This window comes from Coenobita brevimanus, chromosome 108 (assembly GCF_032717465.1).
Source record: "Coenobita brevimanus isolate Jiangsu-jjx chromosome 108, ASM3271746v2, whole genome shotgun sequence".
NCBI lineage: Eukaryota > Metazoa > Arthropoda > Malacostraca > Decapoda > Coenobitidae > Coenobita > Coenobita brevimanus.
This window is the reverse complement of record NC_137061.1, coordinates 7,879,608-7,900,364: the sequence shown is the minus strand read 5'-3', so window position 1 is coordinate 7,900,364 and position 20,757 is coordinate 7,879,608. Positions and strand designations below refer to the sequence as shown.

The 20,757-nt window shown below is 42.3% G+C and overlaps 1 protein-coding gene across 1 annotated transcript in view; it reads right to left on the bottom strand.

The window, feature by feature from the left end:
* Positions 1 to 17,065, bottom strand: part of egh (beta-1,4-mannosyltransferase egh) — a 180,211-nt gene extending 163,146 nt beyond the window's left edge. The window contains exon 1 of the mRNA XM_080285842.1: positions 17,039 to 17,065. The gene's annotated coding sequence lies outside the window, so the exon portion shown is untranslated. The remainder of the gene's footprint in view (positions 1 to 17,038) is intronic.
* Between the last annotated feature and the right edge of the window lie 3,692 nt (positions 17,066 to 20,757).

Genomic DNA, 20,757 nt, shown 5'->3' with positions numbered 1-20,757 from the left:
TCTCTGACAAATATAATTATTCCTACTATTGTCCTACACTGATGCAGAATAAAAACACTACCAATATTACTTTCAACAACTGTACCAGAACACAAGGGTATATTCAGCTCAGAGAAACCCTTGACAGATAAGGATTGAAGCAGTTTCCAATTCATGTTTTCCCTGAGAATGAAAAATATTGAAAAAAAGAAAATCCAACCTGCCCTCTTACGACAATAGGAGACCCCAGGCAAAGGTACGGTAGTCCTGAACACATAAAATTAAGAGCACAACACACGCCCCTGGTACTGTTTACGTGCTAGAAATCCCTCTGGCTAACTCTGGGGTCCATATTCCCGTCGGTTGAGAAAGCTTCCTAACACCCTTTCCTAAGTGATTTATTTTTTTACAGCCTTCATCTGCGTTACATAAATCCTTCAAATATCGCCATACTCTGCACTCATCTGTTACATAAATCCTTCAAATACCTCCATACTCTGCATAAACAACGAACAATACGATATTAATAACCCATATCCAAAAATAAATCGCTAAAGAAGAGGTGCTTGGGAGCTCTCTTAACTGACAAGAATACGAGCCTGGGACTTGAACCGCAGCGCAATGATCAAAACACATTCCATGCCAACGCCTCCCCCACTCCACTAGATTACTGTGCTGTTGTACCCCACCAAACCTCAGATGATTTCACTCGGCCTAAAGAACCAACCACACCCAAGCAACACAACTTTTAAACACAAATTTCAACGTGAGGTCAGTTCTATAGAAAAGTTTAAGGTTCATAATTGCTAATAAAAGGGAATTTGAATTAAAAAAAAAAAAAAAAAAGGTTGCTCTGCTATGGCCTATTACAGTGCTTCATAACTACTAAAAATGGAACTGGATTTAAAAAACAAAAAAAGCTGTATTACTATGATGTATTATAGTACCTTCACTCTTCATAAAGGCTTTCTGACTGCTAAACACTTTCTGAGCAATGATTTATAAGTTTTGTTCTACTCTTACAACTGTCATACAAATACAATTATATTCAGATTATGATCATGAAGGGAAGCCTCTCATAGTGAAGGGACGTCAAGCTACTGTACTGTGCCCCCATTTATCCCTTTAGTGGCACTGTTTATTTTTATTCTTGCTACCACCACATGACTTCAGCTTATGCAAAACCTCTCATTGTGAAGGGGTTAATGACTATACCATGTTTATCCTAATTTGGCACAGATCTTCATCCTTTTTGTTGTTTATTGCATGCAGATCACTGACAGAAAAAATAAAAAATAAAAAAGCTACAATTTTACTTCATCTTCATTGCATATCTTCATGACTAGCGTTCAATTTCCAGTGAACGTATTGCTGTAACTCATTCAAGATGGTGTGATAAATTTTGGCCAAAGTTAAAGTAAAAGCAGTATAATATAATAAAGCCACACTGTAAGATGCCTGCTTTGATGCTCATATTATCTGCTGTGTTTACTGAACTGTAAAGTATGTACTGCATGTATGAAAAACTGTGTACTAGCTGGCCTGCACTCGCCTGACATGAGTATAAGCAGTGTTTTATGGATGGTGAAGGGCAACTGATCCATACTGCCAAGGAACATCACTTTCTATCACTGGAGAACTGACCTTCCCTCATCCAAGGCTTCACATACAGGTTTAGGTGTGACAGACTTTTGAGATGTAGGGAGAAAATAAAATATTAATGTTTCCCTGGTGGCTATAATAGTTAATGTGTCTGTTTTCCCCAATTTACCCTACGACGCCAATTAATGAAGGAAGCTGTAAAATTTTGGAACACATCAAAAACTTATGCAAACTGCCAGTGCTGTATTATGGAAACCTTTGTCAGGGTGAATTGTAAGAACACAATAATAGCATTACAGAAATTATGACTTAATTGCCATTATGTCATCCAGTCCTCCATCATCAAACTGCCCTCCACCTAACCCACAACCCCCTCTCTCATGTCTCTCTCCACGCCATCCTTCCATCTCTTCCTCAGGCTCCCCCTCCCTCACCCCTGTCCAAAACAAAAAAGAAAAAGAAAAAAAATCTTCAAGTTCCACTGGTACTAATAAAGCTCATCTGCTAGTTCTTCTAATCACAGGAGTAATCTATAACAGTACTACAGTATTAAAAATAAGAGACCTTACTGCTAATGCTGTACTGCTAAAAATTCCTTACATAACCTTCCATGGCGCCAGTTGTATGAAAAAAGTCATAATAATGTACTGAAGAGAAGAGATGGATGAATAATGTACTGTACTTTGAAAAGGACACAAGCATGTAAGTGTGGATGTTTATGCCTGTGAGGTGTAGTCAGGATTCCAAGGGCTTGCATTGCGAGTGAATGAGTGTGTGGACCATTTAAGTGGGCAGACTTCTGGTTATACTGTATTCCCCTTTCAGGTTATTTCTTGCTCTCTTGGCCCTACTTCATCCCACTGTTAGATTGGAAAATAGGTGTGGATGATAATCATTTTGGGAAATCCCTGAATTATAAGTACAGTACTTTAAGAATATAAAATAAAATAAAATAAAACAAAAATAAAATAACCTTAACTGGTACAAAAATATAAAAATATGAATTCATGATGGCTGCAACATAAGTGGTAAACAACATCCCACCACTCCTCAGATATGCAGACTGTTAATTCAGGTGGCAAACATGTCACAGAAGAAAGGTTAGAAGTACCAGCAGTCTTTATATGGTAAATATGCTCCTCAGTACACTTTTATAAATCTATTCTAGGAGTTACCAGATGCATTTATGTACTGAAATTAAATCATATGGCAGATCTGGAGAGGGAGGCCTTCACACGGTGGCATTAAGTAAAAATTTCCTCAACTCCCTCCCTATTCTCCAAAATGAGGATGGTGGACTGCAGGATACCTTCTGCCTGCAGTCCACTGGATTCACATGCACATGAGACACAGGCCACAACAACACCTACAAAAGGCCATATTGTTTTGGACTCAGAGGCTCCCTAGTCAGTTTGTTTTCATCTGGAGGAACTTGGTCACTCACACACTTTGAATACGGTACTAACACACAGTTGCGTGAAATTCAATAAGCCTTGGTTATGAGGTACAAGTGAGTCTCCTTGGTTACTGAACAAGTCAAACCTCCAGTCTGACTAACAGGCCATCAGCTGGGCTGAAAGGGGTTTATGGATTTTTGACACATAACAAACATAATCGTACCTCTTTGTACCAGGCTCAGTTAATGCATTTGCCATGTTAATACTGTTTTCTCTTGTACCGTACCTCATTAATGCAAACTGTAAATTTTACAACTATCTATCTATCTATCTATGGCTAGAAGCCATAATCCCATAAGTGGTGGCCATTTGATTTTGAGTTAGTTGCTTTGCAGGAAGGGGCACCAACCTTCCACCAAACCACTTGCTGACACACAGGAAACATGAATGTGTTGGTTATATGGTTACCACTCAGCACTGTAAATGGTTTCCTGGTTTACAGGAAACCATCAGGCTTGTCAGTTAATGTAAAGCTATCTGAAGAGGAAAGAAGAGAAATAAAAAGAATGATAGGAGAAATAGGAAGAGCGGATGGCAGACAGAAAAAAATGATAAAGATAAAGGAAGAAGTAGGCAGTACTACATCAAGTGAGTGGATAATGGTCACCACCACCTACCACCCTATTATTATTACAACTACAAGTAACATATAAGACAGTATCGAGACGCAATATAGCAGTTATCGTCTCTTGTATTTAGTCAACCTAACTTCATATCAGATATAAGTACTGCAGTAAGCTAACGATACTACTGTACATATTTACATAACCTAAGCACAAACTGTATGTTACAGTATGGTACATATTTACACAACTTAAGTCCATACTGGACATAAATACAGTAGGCCTAATATAAACAGCATTAGATAACACAGTGGCATGTCAATATTTTCTTATACACTATGTAGGCAAACTACTATGGTATGGAACACTGTACATCCATACCAATTTTGCTGCTTTAGTTGCTAGCCCAGGTTCATCTGTGTATGAGGTGAGTATAAGTTTCTTTGATTATCGTACCTGTCTAATCAATCCTCTAATCAAACCATTTCACTATCCAACAACTCCGAAGAGGTTAGGGATCTCTGTCAGGTTAGGACAAATGAGCTACACAAGTCAGTGCAAAACATGTGAAAATCATGGTAACGGTAGGGATGCAACTAAAAGGCACCAGTACACGCAACACAGTGAGGTCAGAGGTATAAAGCCTGGGTGTATATATTATTGCAGAGATGATCATACTGTACGGTACCTGTCAAATTAGGTCTGAATTTTTGGTAAAGGTCTGGGAGTCAATTAGTGTGGGTGTGTTACGGTAGAATAATTTTAGCTGGACTGGCTCAGAGGTATGTCCTTAGGTCTGACAAAGCATTTTTGACAAGATAAGTTCTACTAATTCTATATACAGTACTGCCAGACGCCTTAATCCCGTGATGGATGGCCATTTGACTTTGAGTTGTTTGTTTTACAGGGAAGGGCATTAACCCTCCACCAACCCACTTGTTGACACGTAGGGAGCACGTATGGTTTAGTTATATGGTTACCACCCAGCGTTGTAAATGGTTTCTTGGCTTACAGGAAACCATTAGGCTTGTCACTCAATGTAAAGCCACCTGTAAAGGAAAGAAAAGCAATAAGAAGAGACAGGAAGGATGGGAGAAATAGGAAGAGAGGAGGGCAGGCACAGAAAAAGAATAATAAAGGTGAAGGAAGAAGTAGGCAGCACTACATCAAGTGAGTGGATGATGGTCACCACCACCAAGGTTCAATGCACCTTATTTCGTACTTTGGGCAAGTCTCATTGTATGTTTCTCCCTGATGCATTATATAAGAAAAAATGATGCACTGAAACAATGACTATTAGCTAATACTGCAAATCAGGGACTTTGTATTGTAACAATGTATTGTTTATTAAGGCTCCACCATGCTTGCATGTGTCAGCCTTGGTCACCTAATGGCAGCTCTCCATGTTGCATGATCTCTGGCAGCCTCCATATTCAGCCCCTTATCCCTGAGGTCACACCCTATGACCTTGTCCCACGTCTATTATGGTCATCCTCTCACAACCCTACCCTGGACATTCACATTTCTCACTATCCACACCCAATTGCCATCCTCCATCCTCTCCACATACCCAAACCAACTCAATCTGCCCCTCCTCATCACAGTACCAATACTCTAGAGTACCATCCTTCCTCTCAACTCTCCAATCACAAACCTAGCCCTCACTGGCCCCGCATTCAAGGACACACTACACATCCAACTAATCAGTTATTTCTGTACATTTAAGCCTATGAATATCGTCGTCCTTTACTGTCTCAGTTTCACTACCATACAGCATTACACTCCTAACACATGCTGCATACAAAGATCCCTATGCACAGAAGGAGCGCCCTCTCAATGTCAGGCATGAAAGAACCCAGAGGACAGCAACAGACACACAAAGTCAATGGTTCCATAAGGACAAAAATTGCAACTCAACACTGAAGTACCACTCAAAAACAGACAGTCCTTTTTCTATGCAGTTTTTGTTTGTTTGTTTGTTTGTTTGTTTTTGGCTAATAAGTCCTTAGTATTTTGAAGAAAAACTGCCTATAAAAGTTCCACTGTTACCTATGAAGTTCAACTGCCAGTATCCCCAGTTTCAGGAACCAAAGTACAGTATAAAAAGTCCTGGAGAAGGATGCCTTCATGCAATGGCACTGATATGGCCAGATGGTGGAGCTGCCCAGTTATACAAACATACCTCAATCCCCTCTCCTGTCCCTGGACTGGAGGATGGTGGACTGTGCCAGAAGGGCAACTTCAGCTTAAAGTCCACTAGGTTCGCATTCAGATAAGCTCAGGGTTGTAACTGCTACTACTACCACAGTATCAAGTACAATACAAAGAGAAAAAAAAAATCTGTGCTACCTGTATTGTACCTTGAAGCACATTACTGACTTGTAATATGGACTGACTGTACAAATAACCAGCCTTACCACCTCAGAAAATACACAACACACTGCTACATGACTACAAATAGACATTATGGAAGTAGCTGAAGCAATATAAATGCATGCAAATTAAATATCAGATTGCATCTCTGTGGTTTCTCCATAAATAATGACTGTTAGCTAAATAAAATCTTCTGATAGCAGTAATATTAAAATATAAAATATACCACTGAAGTGAAGTAGGAAATGTGTTTGCTTGCAGTAGTCCAGTCCTTTAACTCCATCAGCCTGAAGGATCTATCTTTGGCTGAATCATATCTGATGTTTGCCACAATAAAATAAGACACTGTCTACGGATGAAGGGCTTAATGTGGAAATAAACCACCCATTTCTTATAGCTATAGTCAATTCTCATTATAAGTCAAAGTGTGTTCCAAAAATCACAGTTTTTACATACAACTGGTAGTGCTGGTGAGATGCCTACACATGGTGGCACTGAACACGCTTGGTGAAGCAGCTGCGGCATCCACCGGGTCCCAAACCCCCCTCTTATTTCCCTGCACCTCTCCATGAGAAGATCAATGATTTGCTCCACACAGAGGTGGTAGAACACGCGGGGGCAATGGATCTCTACATGGTGTAATGTACAGTACCTGCAAGACAGCCCCACAGGAGTTGTTTGCCAGTGGCTGATGGCACTGCTCAACCAGAAAGGCCAAGGTTTAGCAACAACAAAGACAAATGTGTGGAGGATTTGTGCCCCTCCCCATAACACAACTAACTCAAAAGACATACCGGTACTGGACCTTGAGGGACCAAGGTGTCTGGCTGCTGACTGACTGGCTGACCAACTGTTATAACTAAGGTGGAACCAACAAATCAGCTCTAAAGGTACCATTGGAACTTCATAAGCACATTCCGCTTAATGTACTGATGACCACAGCAAAAGCAGATATTGTAAAGGTGACTTACACAGACAACTTATTATATACTGAGGACAAACAAAAAAAGTGAGCATCAAAACAGACTATACGGTATCAAAAAAGGGATTTATTTTACGCTGACAAATAGATATGGATCAGCACAACACCTTCCTCTCACCTCAATGATAAAGGAAAGGTACCGTAATTTGGGACTGAAAGTCATCAATTGTTTAAATCTTCAATCTGATGACAAATTATTTTTTTTTCCTGTTATCTCCAGACTTTTTTCATTCAGAGATAATTTTTAAGTAGAGGAGTTAGATACAGCCTTCAGTAACCCCTTCACTGCTATTCTTTCTACATTTTAAATAGGTATAAACTGCTATCTCTCCATCTTAAATGCTACATTGCAACATGGACTTAACACTAGATTATGGTGCTAGTCAGGATGCAGTTCTATGGAAGGTCTGTTGAGACGTTGTATATAGCTATTATCTTATTATGCCCTTCAGCTAAAGGTACTGGTGGCAAATGGACACAAATTTTCTGCAAAGTTACTATGAATGAACTATACATGACTCTCAAAAAATAAAATTACCTGGTAGCAGCAAGAATATATTGAAAATGACATTGTCTGGTCAAAGGAGTAGTATGGTAGTAGTAGAGGTAGTTACAACCTCAGGCTCACCTGAATTGTGAACCTGGAGGAGTGCAGGCTTATATTAACCTTATGCAGTCCACAATCTCCTTTCAATGGGACAAGAAAAGAACTGAAAGACATTTGTATTAGCAGGCAGTGGAGCCAGCAAGTTATACTTGTGCCACTGCGTGTAGGTCACCCTCTCCAGCACCAAGTCAAAGGAATTAAATGACCTTTCACAAAACCCACCAACATATTACAAAAATACACACACTACTACCATCACACCAGTACAGAACCCTACCATGTACTGTACGGTAGTCTGTTCAAGCTAATGACACACAATTCTGTCAACTAGGACCACAAGTACTTCACAACATGGTCCTTCCTAAGTTAAATAAAATGGTCTGGCAGTACCGTCAGCAACAACAACACAAAATTATACAACAAATGAACAAAATATAACAATACAAAAATAGGTCACAGCACCAGCCGATCAGTATGGTACTCCCACAGGGAATGGGAATGCTGATGATAGGGAGAGCTGGAGCTCATGTTTCACTAGCTAACAAAATATCTAACCATTCCCCTTTGCTGACCTTCTCAGTGTGGCACTAACATGGAGAGTAGACCAGCATACTCTCCCAAACACTTTCCTCTAACTATCTCATCCACTACCCTACATGCGCTTTATGTATCACATAATGTACCCCACTACGTCACAAGGGTTGACACCAGCAAAAGCATGCAGCCAGAAAACTTTGCCCCCACTACCCAGTAACGGGCCTACTGAGGGAAGACGTGACGAGGGCTCTGACAGCATAGATTATGGGGCCGGGATGGGATGGGGCTCGGATCTGTGCTGGAGGGTACAGGGCCTTGTGTTTCCCAGGCTGCCGCTTCCACCCAACAGAAAAGGGCCCAAACCTGGGAGTAGTGCCCCAGGAGGCTGCCCTTTCAGTGGGTGTATAATGGCAGGGCAGTTACAGTGCCAAGGTGCACTTGGAGGGTGTCCCTGTAGCTGTCCTGGCAGGGTGCCCCAAGGCCACTGCCACAGCCACTGGTCATGGCTAGTGGGCTATGGGTCCCAGACCCCATGCCTAGGCCCGGGACTGTGCAGGTGGGTGGGTCATATGGTCTGTCTCTCCCCAATATTTTGACAGATTATGACAAAAAAGAAAGGGATTCAGAGCAAGCCCGAGGAAACTAAATCGTCCAAGGGAATCAGAGTGGCATCAAGGAATGTGGAAAGTTTGAGGGGTAGAGCAGGAATAGCAGCTAAGGAGTTGCACAGGAGGTGAGTGGATGTTGGATGCGTACAAGAAGTCAGATATAGGGAAGGATCAGCCAGAATGATTGCCAGAAGGAACTGGCATTACAAGTTATTTTGGCAGGGTAGGACAGATGGATATGGTGGTGTAGGTGTGTTGGTTAAGGAGAAATGGGTGGAATACAGAATGTCATGAATGTTATGATTTTAAGTGAAAGGGTAATAGGAAAGAAAATTTTGTTTGGTGGGATAATGTTTTCATTTATATCAGCATATGCTCCACATGCAGGCTTGGACGAGGCAGAGGACAGATTCTGGGATGACTGAATATGTGTAGTAAGTGGTATGGGGGATGATGAGAGATTACAGTTTTGGGAGGGGACTTGAATGGTCATGTGGGTGAAGAAGCTCAAGGATATGAAGGGGTATATGGGGGGATGTGCATATGGTACAAGAAATGATGAGGGGGAAAGGATACTTGAGTTTGGGCAGGCAATGAACATGATTGTGTGCAAAACACACACTTTAGGAAATCAGGGAGTAGGTTGATTACATACAAGTCTGGGGGAAAGAGCAGCCAGATAGACTATTTCTTGGTCAGGGGGGCTGATAGGATGTTAGTGAGGGATGTTAAAGGGAGCGAGGAGTGTGTGCAGCAACGCTAGTTATTGATATGTGACATGGTGTTCGAGGAGTGGGTGATGAAAAAGAGGACCTATGCACCTAAGAGGAATGTACTGAAGTGGAAAAACCATGCAGTAAGGGATGCCTTCTAAGGTGAGATGAGTAGAGTGGAGGCTGAACAGAAAGCTATTCACACAAGTGTTAATGAACAGTACAGAGCTCTCAAGAACAGCTTCCTGAGAGTTACTGGTACCAATTCAGTGAGCAGATGGACAAGGGGGCCCCCCCCCCATGTCATAATGTAACCTGGTGGTGGGATGAGGGTGTAGAAGCTGCTGTTAAGGAGAAAAGAAGGCTTTTCTGGGAATGCAAAAACGGTGGTAACAGAGAGGAATACCTAGCTGCCACGCATAGGGTTAGAAAAAAGGATTACAGGGCAAAGTCTGAGTCTCACAGACTTTTACTTGATAACTTAATAGCCTACTGTGGAATGGAAGAATACGATATTTAAGGTGGCAAATCAGAAGAAGAGGGAAAACAAGGATATCACAGGTGAGGAGTGTGTGAAGAATGGTGAAGGAAAGATGGTGGTGAACTGTAGGGCTATTAAAGATGCCTGGAGAGAGTTATCACCAGTTGCTGAATAAAAAGTTTGACTGGGACAGGGAAGGTTTGGAGCCTGCAGATCCAGTGCATGGTCATTGGCCTCTGACTGACACTGCTATGTAAGCAGAGCAATAGGCAGGATGCAGATGGAGAAGGCAGCAGGTGTGCCTGGGTTGACTGCAGAAATGTTAAAGGCCTCAGGAGATATAGAAGTGGGGTGAGTTACTGACTTGATAAATAAGATTAGGGTATATTTGAGTGTGTTGTCCCAGATGATTGGCTGAAGAGTGTAACTGTAAATGTGTACAAGGGGAAAGGTGATGCCCTGGAAAGTGGAAACTGCAGAGGCATAAAACTTTAGCACCAGATAATGAGGATAATGAAGAGAGTTCTACAGGGTATGATTAGAGAAAGAGTAAATACTAATATGATGAAGTTTGGGTTTATGCCAGGCAAAGGGACTACTGATCCTATACCATATTTACTGTTCGACAGCTTCAGGTAAAATATCCATCCATCCATCATCCAATCCTACATTGCCCCATGAGGAGCGTAGGAGTCTGGGGCTAGGCAGTTGGTCCCGACATTTAAGATGAGAGTGACAAGCATGAACAATCAACCTCAACCATCCCTTGGATATAAACCTTCACCAGCTCAATCCGATTGGAGTGCAATAATTACCTACTAAACCACCAGGCAAAAACTTTGGTTTTATGGTTACCATCCAGCGTAGTAAATGGTTTCCTGGTGTACAGGAAACCATTTGGCTTGTCACTCAGTGTAGAGTCACCCACAGGCAAAAGGAAGAAGAAAGAATGAAGGAAAGAAAGACAGAAGAGGGAGTGTAATGTCACCTGTAGCCAGAAGAACAAGGAAAGAGTGAAGGAAAGACAAAAGAGGTTGGAAGGAAAGAAGGATGGAGGAAAGGAAAGGGCAGTCGCCCGACAGAAGCACTATACCGAGTGAGTGGATAGTGAGCGCCCCCACCTACAGGAAAAATATATAGGAAAGAAAAGGGATCTGTACCGTACTTTGTTTCTGTTAATTTGGAGAAAACCTCTGACAGAGTCCCTTGAGAGGTAGGTGGTGAAGTGCACAATGAGAAAGCTTGGGATTGAGGATTGGCTGGTTAGGATCGCTATGGCTGTGTATGTGGGTGCTCACACCCAGGTATGGGCGAATGGAAATTTGAGTGATGAGTTTTCCGTGAATAGTGGTGTGCATCACAGGTCAGTCTTGAGCCCCTTACTGTTTATCATGGTACCAGAAGCCCTCTCACGTGACTTCAGAAATGGACTCCCATGGGAGATGTTGAATGCTGATGATTTGGTGTTGACTGCAGAGAATGAAAGAGAGGTAAAGTAAAGATTTACAAAGTGGGAAGATGGTATGGGACACACAAAGGCTTAAGAGTAAATGCAGATAAAATAAAAGAGATGGTACCTAGGGCTGGGGGCGGTACTGTCAAAGAGGGACAGTGGCCATGCGCAATTTGCCACAAGGGCAGGGGGAGTAATTCCATCTTGTGCAGTGTTTGTGATAAGTGGGTGCGTAAGAGATGTGGTGGTATTAGAGGCAGACTGTGAGATAATGCTGATTCACATGTGAGGTGTGTTGGGGATAGCATGTGGAGACTGTCAGACATGAAAGGACTGATCTTGCTGGTGAGTCTCTTCAGTGTGTGGAAAATTTTTTTACTTGGGAGACATGTTACGTGCTGGAGGTGGGGCGGAGCTAGCTCTGTGACTAAAGTGAGGAGTGGCTGGAAGAAGATCAGGGAGCTGTTGCCTCTCCTGACACTGACAGGGCTCCCCCTCTGTGCTATGGGGATCTTTGTATGCAGCATGTTTGGAATGTAGTAATGCTTTCTAACAGTAAGATCTAGGCAGTAAAGGAAGAGGATATTTGTGGGCTCAAATGTACAGAAATGACAATGATTAGGTGGATGTGCAGTGAGTCCCTGAGTGGGAGGCCTGGGGGGGGGGCTAGGTTTACGATGGAAGAGTTGAGAGATAGGATGGGACAGGAGTGTATTGGTGTTGTGATAAGTAGGGATAGATTGAGATGGTTTGGGCATGTGGAGAGGATGGGGGATGATAACTGGGTGAAGAAAGCATGAAGTGTTTACGTTAGGGATAGGGCTGCAAGAGGCAGACCAAAAATGACCTGGGATGAAGTCATTGACCGTAACCTCAGGGATAAAGGACTGAATTGGGAAGCTGCCAGAGATCAAGCAGCATGGACAGCTGCCACTAGGTGACCAAGGCAGATGCATCCAAACATGTTGGAGCCTTCAAAAAATGAAACAATGAATAAATGGGCTACAATAAAAAAATTCATACTGGTGCCTGTCAATGAATTACACACACACACACACACACACACACATACACACTATATACCGTAGTATATACAGGCACTACTCACATACGCAACTGTTTATTTTTATCAAGCAGTTGATGAATTAATACCAATTATTCACTTAACCAGTTCCTCATGAGTCTTTATACCTGCACTGTATACTGTACTTGTTTGAAGTCAGAAATAATTTTCTCATGCATCCTTCCCCTCACTCACAAGCCCAAAACACAGCTCCTTTGGAAGTGTGTCAGTTAAAGTGGGCATTTTTACCCAGACTTCAAGTGAGCACTGCATATATCTCTTTATTACTACATAATGCCATTGTGCCATTTAGGCAATATCTGACAGGTGCTGGCAAGGGACCCCTTCCGATGGTGGCACCAATATGACTGGGCAGCTACAATGACTGGTATACAAATGAGCACTGATTCCTTATCCCCCCAGAGGAGTATGGTGAACTGCAGGAGAAGGATACCGTACCAGTAACTTTGGCCCGCAGTACACTGGGTTCACACTCAGATGACCCGTGCTATGTACTTAGCTACTACTGGTACTATGGTATATCTGACACCTATGGATATACAGTAATTACACCTTACTGTTAGCTACACAAACCATTCATACTGATATTTTTTACCAGGCCAAACCCTATCACAACACAGCATGTACAGTCAAATAGTGTACTAAGTCCACTCACCACTCCTACCTCAATCTCATGGCAAAACTTACTGATGCCTAAATGTGACACAGACGGACTGAGGAGCAAATTACCATTCATCTGTGGGTGACAATATGCACCCTCAGCCACAATGTTTTATTCCAGTACCTATGAATCCAGCAATGAAAAAGATAAAGGGATGGCAAACAGATGGTAATATTTGCGAGTACAGTACATCCCCACAGCACGCGAGTTCCGAGTACACGATACCCCTTGTACACAAGGACCTATCTTTTTTTTTTTTAGTGTATTTTTTATTAGTAAGCAAATTTAACTCCTTGTAAGTGAGACGGGCAGCGAAGAGTGGCCCAATTCTGGGGTTACCCCAAGTACGCGCATTGCCCCCCCCCCCACGAAGTGATAACAGGTAAAAGTCATCTATCTATCTATCTATTGCCAGACGCCATAATGCCGTAAGGGGTGGCCTTTTGACTCTGAGTTATTGGTTTATGGGGAGGGGCACTAACCCTTCACCAACCCACTTGTTGACACATAGGGAGCACGTATGGGGTGGTTATATGGTTACCACCCAGCGCTGTAAATGGTTTCTTGGCTTACAGGAAACCATTTGGCTTGTCACTCAATGTAAAGCCATCTGTAAAGGAAAGAAGAGCAATAAGAAGTGACAGGAAAGATGGGAGATATAGGAAGAGAGGAGGGCAGGCACTGAAGAAGAATGATAAAAGCTAAGGAAGAAGTAGGCAGCACTACATCAAGTGAGTGGTTGATGGTTGCCACCACCTAGCACCAATGATTTACCTAGTAAAGCCACAATCTTGTAGGTTTACTTTATCTTAGGTAATATGTCCTAGACAGTTTCCCTGTACAGTGCAATACTTAGGTCTGAAAGGCGTCTCAAGGGTTGCCCATGAAGGGGGGGGTTGCCGTCCATATGTACGGTAATTTTTCCCATGAGGTTATGTATTCACAGTACACAAATTCCTAGTAAGTGACATCCTCTGCCGCCCATATAGGCGCGTACTAGGAGGATGTACTGTACCTGGTACCTAAACTGAACAAAATACAGTAATCTGGTGCTATCAAAAATAAAATGAAAGATATACCATGATTAAAATATTTAGTGGACAGAGTTGTTGACCTGCACTATATGGTCCCAGTAACCTGTGGAAGTGAGGGTGAAAGTAGCATTGGTAGAGGCAGGCCTTACGTAGTATGGAAGAGAATGGAACAATATGGTGTACAGGATTGGTGAAAGAAGAGGAGGAGGAAGGGGCGTGTTGGACAGAGTGGTGTGTGAAGACTAGGTAGCCTGGAGCCATTTCTGTCATGGCCATCCTCTGTTTGGGGGTTCCCAGGAGGTACAGTAGCAAGGTAACTGTATAATAATGATGATGACTACAACAACAATGAAGTCAGCATAATGTGAACGTAACTGTGGTGAAATTTGGGAATAATCACTGATGCTCAAACACAGTCATCACAACAGCAACCTTTACTTGACATGGAGTTTCTTAGCATCCATCAACAGTGTTAATCCTAGTACAGATGCTTTGTTTTCATCTGACAGAACTGGGCCACTCACAACATGAATACAGTATCAAGTCATGGTTACGTGAAATTGGCACGTTGTAGCTACAGGCAGAAATGAGTCTCCTTGATTACCAGTCAGATTTAACCTCCAGTCTGACTATACCGGTAATCAACTGAGGCGAAGGGTCGGGACTTTTGTCAGATGAAAACAGACATTTTACATTTTTTATTCCTGATGCAGCCAGACACACTTTTCGTTCTTTCTTTCTTCTTATTCTTTTTTTTTTTAACACTTCAGCCACTGTGTGCACACCCAGTGAGTTTCCTAAATTATCCACTGGTACCGTACCTAAGGCCAGACATCTTAATCTTGGTGACTGACCACAAACAAGCACATCACCCTGCCCTTCCTCCAACTCACACCACCCTTACTCATACAGCTCTCCACTCCATCTCATCCTTGGTCTTCCTCTCCCCTTACTCCCACCTAATTCACATGCACTCTCCTAGTCAGTCTCTCATTCTTCATTCACTGTACTCAGATCATTCATTTACTAAAACTCAACACTAAACCATTAACAAAGTACCCCCGCTAATACCAATACACCAGTCCTGTATGAGACAGCCCTAGCATGTATTCAATATGGACGGTGGGTGTTAGTGCCGAAGTGGTGACATGTAGAGAGGTGTAGACTATGGTATGTAGGAGGGCTACTGAGCCCTGAGAGCAGGCTGTGAAGCCTATGCCCAGAGTCAGACACATTAAAAAAAAAAAAAAAAAAAAAAAAAAAAGAAAGAAAGAAAAGAGTACAGTACTGCACTCTACAGTAGGCTATGTGCTCTAGCTGGCACTACCCATATTACTTTCATTTCTACTGTATATTGCTTTCAGCTTATAATTCAATATAATTTGCAGACGCAGACATACCTTATACATACAAAATATTTGTGTTCCATCAAATAAATGTTTTAACTGTAATGTTGACATGTATCTTAAAATTTGTAAGTAAAAATGAAAATGATTTATATCAATTACATTCTTTTAAATCATGATTTAAATCCCTAACAAAATTATCAACATAAATAATCATGTTTTGAATATACACATTACTAAATCCTCACTGTCTCCTACAAGTAATAACCACAAACAGCAACCATTTCAGTCTGTGCACCACAAACACAATCTCCCAGACAACATATTCCTTTTAAATCGCGCGCCACTCCCTCCTCCCCGCCCAGGCACACAACATCGCCTGCCTCCCTCCACACTGGCACATTTATCATCCAATTCTCACCATGTACAAGAGAAGCCTCACTTGTTAATACGTGTAACCACAAGCTGGCACCTTAACACCCCTAATCGTGTTACCACAAGCGGTGATTTACACGTAATATGATAACAGGTTTGAATTTATATGGTTTCCCTCTCAAAAGTGCCGGCATTTTCCCCAACACCTTACCCTCCCCCGACCTTTTTCACAATTCTAGAAATAATTACCACCCATTTTCAGTCCAGGATGTGACTGGAGGATTTAGGGAAAGGGGTGACAAGCGTAGCACTGGATTTAACTTATAAGTGTCCATATTCACGTATTCCCCCTCTCAAGATTCCCTGCCACTTTCCCCCAAACATCTCCCACCCAACACCCTATCCTTACCCCGCCTTTTTGAGAGATATGGAGGTAATTACCCAAGATATTTATTTCAGGTGTAGTTGAAGGTTTGAGGGAAAGGACTGACTACCGCTGCACTCCACCACAGGCTTGAACATTTACGAATTCCCTCTCAAAATCCAGACATATTTCCCTGGCGGCTACCCATCCCCGTCCACACCCACCCTGCCAGGCGATTTATTTCTGGGATTTATTTTCGTGTACATCAAGAGGTTTAAGGGAAAGGACTGACTAGCCTAGCGTGGTATCGTGAGTGGCCAGGATTTTTACGGAACTTTCGAAAAATTGTGTAGGTCGTTTTTAGACTTACCCTATGGACCTATGTGCCCCGACCCTCTTGAAATGATTACCCGAGTTTAATGTAACAGTGGAGAGGAAAGAGGCGTGAGGGAAGGGACTGACTAGGTAAGCGTGGGATTTCGAGGCTTGTGAGCTTACGTTTTCCCTCCTAAAAATGTCAGCATCTTTCCCGAATTGCTCACACTCCTCCACCCACACGCCAACCCCCAAGCGAGGTAATTACGTCACCTGTCTTCACAATCTGGTAGGGAAATTAAGGGAAAGATGGACAAGCAGGACATCACGCTAGCATCACGGGGTCAGATTTTTACGATTTTCCACTCAAAACTCCCGCCATCTTACCCCACTGGCTCCCTCTGGATAGATAATGACCCTATGAAGAGATAATTACCCATGGGATTTACTTCAGCACGTGGTAAGGTGGTTAAAAGGGAAAGAATGAAATATGCTGATACTTACCTTGGCGGCGGCGTACCTCCCACTCGCACACTGTCTCTCCGTACACTGAAGCCAATAGGGTTGTCAAAGCCCAAGCCACAAGTATTGCTAAACTTGTTCTCAAAAACTGCTAGAATCCGGGTATATATAACAATTTTCGAAGCCCTACAGACAAAAATGTACAGAATCTTCAGAACATAGCAAAACCCATGTAAAATTCGCCATAATACTACAAGCTATCTACACGCTAGACGTTGAACTTTGTCGCTATATCCAAGTAAACTTCGTTACATATAGCAAAGAACCCGCTGACTTGGTACCTATGGAAACAACGCACGCGCGCCCACCCTACTACTGTTTACATTATTGGAAAAACATACTAAAACACCCCAAACACACCCACCGACTACCAAGAAATACAGGATAAATTAGGATAAAATTTATTTGTGTGACTGCAAAGTCTGTCAATGTTTATTAAATTCACAAATACGCTAGAAGTCCCAGAGGAAAAATTGGCCTCAGACATCCTCCCCAGGCAAGGTGCAGAATTATAAAATATTACTAAAACACTCCAACCACACGCACACACACAGCGACCGTCGGGAAACACGAGATAAATTGGGATACTGTTTATCTGAGTGGGTGTAAAGTCTGCCAGTCTTTCATACACTCATAACTACACAAAGAGTCATACAGTGATAATCGGGTTGACATTTAACAAATACGAAAAAACATAATTAAAACACCCCAAACAAGCCTACAAACACCAGGAAATAAGGAATATTTTTGGAAAACACTTATCTTAGTGACCGTAAAGCCTGTCAATGTATATTAAATTCATAAATGCACTGTGAGTCACAGGCTAATATCCGGCTTATGACATCCCGCATCAAGATGCAGACATCAATGAGGCTGCCTCAGGACATCACGCTAAGCCCAGTCTCTCATACCTTACCTTACCCTAGACGCCTTCACGTGGTGGCACCGATATACTTGGGAGGTGGAGCTGCCTGACTACACCACTGTTTCTCAACTCCCTTCCCATCCCCCGGAGATAGATTGGCTGCAGGAGAGGGACACCAAGCGTGCGGTACACAGGTTCCCATTTAAAAGAACCTGGGACTACAACAGCAACATGTACTATACCACTACGACTGACGTTATTACAACTACTAATGTTACTAATACCACTATTACTACTACTATTAACACTGCCGTTACAACAACAACAACTACTACTACTACTACCGTTACTAGAACTACAACTACCGTTACTACTACTACAACTGCTACTACTAATACCACCGTTACTACTACTACTACTACCGTTACTACTACTTATACTACTACTACTACTACTGCTACTGCTACTACTACTACTATTACTACTACTACTACTACTACTACCGTTACTACTACTACTACTATTACAGCAAACTGAAGATTCCTAACCCCCAGTGTGATCCATCATCCCCGTCTCTCTCTCTCTCTCTCTCGAGAGAGAGAGAGAGAGAGAGAGAGAGAGAGAGAGTTCCCATTATATATATAATTAAGTGAATAAAATCGCTGAGAGAGAGATTCTCAGGCTAAACAGACATCTGATCGCACGCTAATTGGCTTCAGGAATTACGTAACACCTTTTCCCAAGCGATTTATTCTGCACATTAATCTCAGTATCCTCTTGTTCATTATTGACGCAAACTGTGTCGATGTCAAAATTATAAAAAAAATATGGAAGAAAAGCATTCGGGAGCCGAATGCTGATCGTCCGCCAGAATATTCTGTTGGCCAAGTTATAAGCGCGGCGACCCAACCCCCGGGGAGGCCAAGGGGGCTGGGGCGGGGCCCCCTCGAGAGACGGGGAGCCGTGAGGCGGGCCCCCCCTGGTGGCTGGGGGAGGTGCCCCCGAAGGGGGGAGGGTCCTCTCCCGGGGGGGACGAAGACTGGTCATATCTTGATACCCTGAAGGTTTCATGTTGATGGCTCAAGCCGTTCGTGAGATATAATGGGAACACACACACACACACACACACACACACACACACACACACACACACACACACACAGAGGCGGGCAAGAACATTATCGCTCCACCTTGGTAAAGGCGGGCGATAAATAAACTAATGTTGATGAGAAAATTGGAAAATAAATCGGTTAGGAATAGGTGTTACGAAGCCTCCTGTGCCAACAAGTATATTCAATATGATCATCGTCGTCTTCGTTGTCTTCTTCGTTGTCTTCTTTTTCTTCTTCTTCCTCTTCTTCTTCTTCTTTTCTTCTTCGTTGTCGCAGTCACTGCCTTTTCCTCTTCCTTTTCTTCTTCTCTCAGCACTTTTTCCTCAGCAATCTAGTTTTGGATGCGGCTGGTTAATGTCTCTGTGTACCTTACTTAACCAGAGTATGGCGATATTAGAAAGATTTAAGCAACACACAACAGTAACGTAAAATTAGCAAAATAAATCGCTTAGGAAAAGGTGTCAGGGAATTCTCGGATATAGTGAACTTTTATACCAGTAGTCTTTTTTTTTTTATTATTATTGGCCTAAAATTACCATCTTTCCTTCTTTAATGTAGAGTTGTAGCAGTCTATACTATGATGCTAGTCACGAAGAAGTGCTATAGGAGGATGTAGAGCCGTAGCGTTGTCTTTTGAGTTACGTGAAATCCAAAGGACGAAAATCTGGGCCAAGTTAAGGTGAAAGATCTATAGAATAAAGGAGCACCATGGTCTATATCCCCTCTATAGCACTTCTTCGTGACTATACTTTCAGCTTTAACCAGGCCCAGATCTATGTCCTCTTCCTTGCACTTCTTCGTGACTATAATCCAAACTTTCACTCGGCCCAGATTTTCGTCCTTTTGCAGCTTATTTCACGTTGCTCAGCGGCAGGAGACAATGCTCCGGCTCTACGTCCTTTCCATAGCACTTCTTCGTGACTAGCGGCATGTTCTAGTGTTAATCTCAAGAAAAAAGACAGTGCTACGAATTTTCCTCCTTCGCACAGCACTTCTTCGTGACTAGCAGCATATTCTAGCATTAGTCTCCAGAAAAAGATTAATACTACGGCTCTACATCCATCCACAGCACTTCTTCGTGACTAGCGGCATATTATAGTGTTAATCTCAAGAAAAATATAATACTACGGCTCAACATCCATCCCACAACACTTCTTCGTGACTAGCGGCATATTATAATGTTAATCTCAAGAAAAATGTAATACTACGGCTCAACATCCATCCCACAGCACTTCTTCGTGACCAGCATCTTATTCAGCTCAGTGGCAGAAAAGACAGTGCTACGACTTTTCCTCCTTCGCACAGCACTTCTTCGTGACTAGCAGCATGTTCTAGTGTTAATCTCCAGAAAAAAGATAATACTACGGCTCCAGATCCATCCCGGAGCACTTCTTCGTGACTAGCTGCATATTTTAGCCGGATACCACACATTCATAAAGGAACTCACGATTGATTTTGTTGTAAGTACAATTCACGTAACTGCAGTTCACGTAACTGTAATTCACAACTGCAATTCACGTAATTGTAATTCATGTAACTGTAATTCACGTAACTGTAATTCACGTAACTGTAATTCACGTAACTGTAATTCATGTAACTGCAATTCACGTAACTGTAATTCACGTAACTGTAATTCACGTAACTGTAATTCACGTAACTGCAATTCACGTAACTGTAATTCATGTAACTGTAATTCACGTAACTGCAATTCACGTAACTACAGT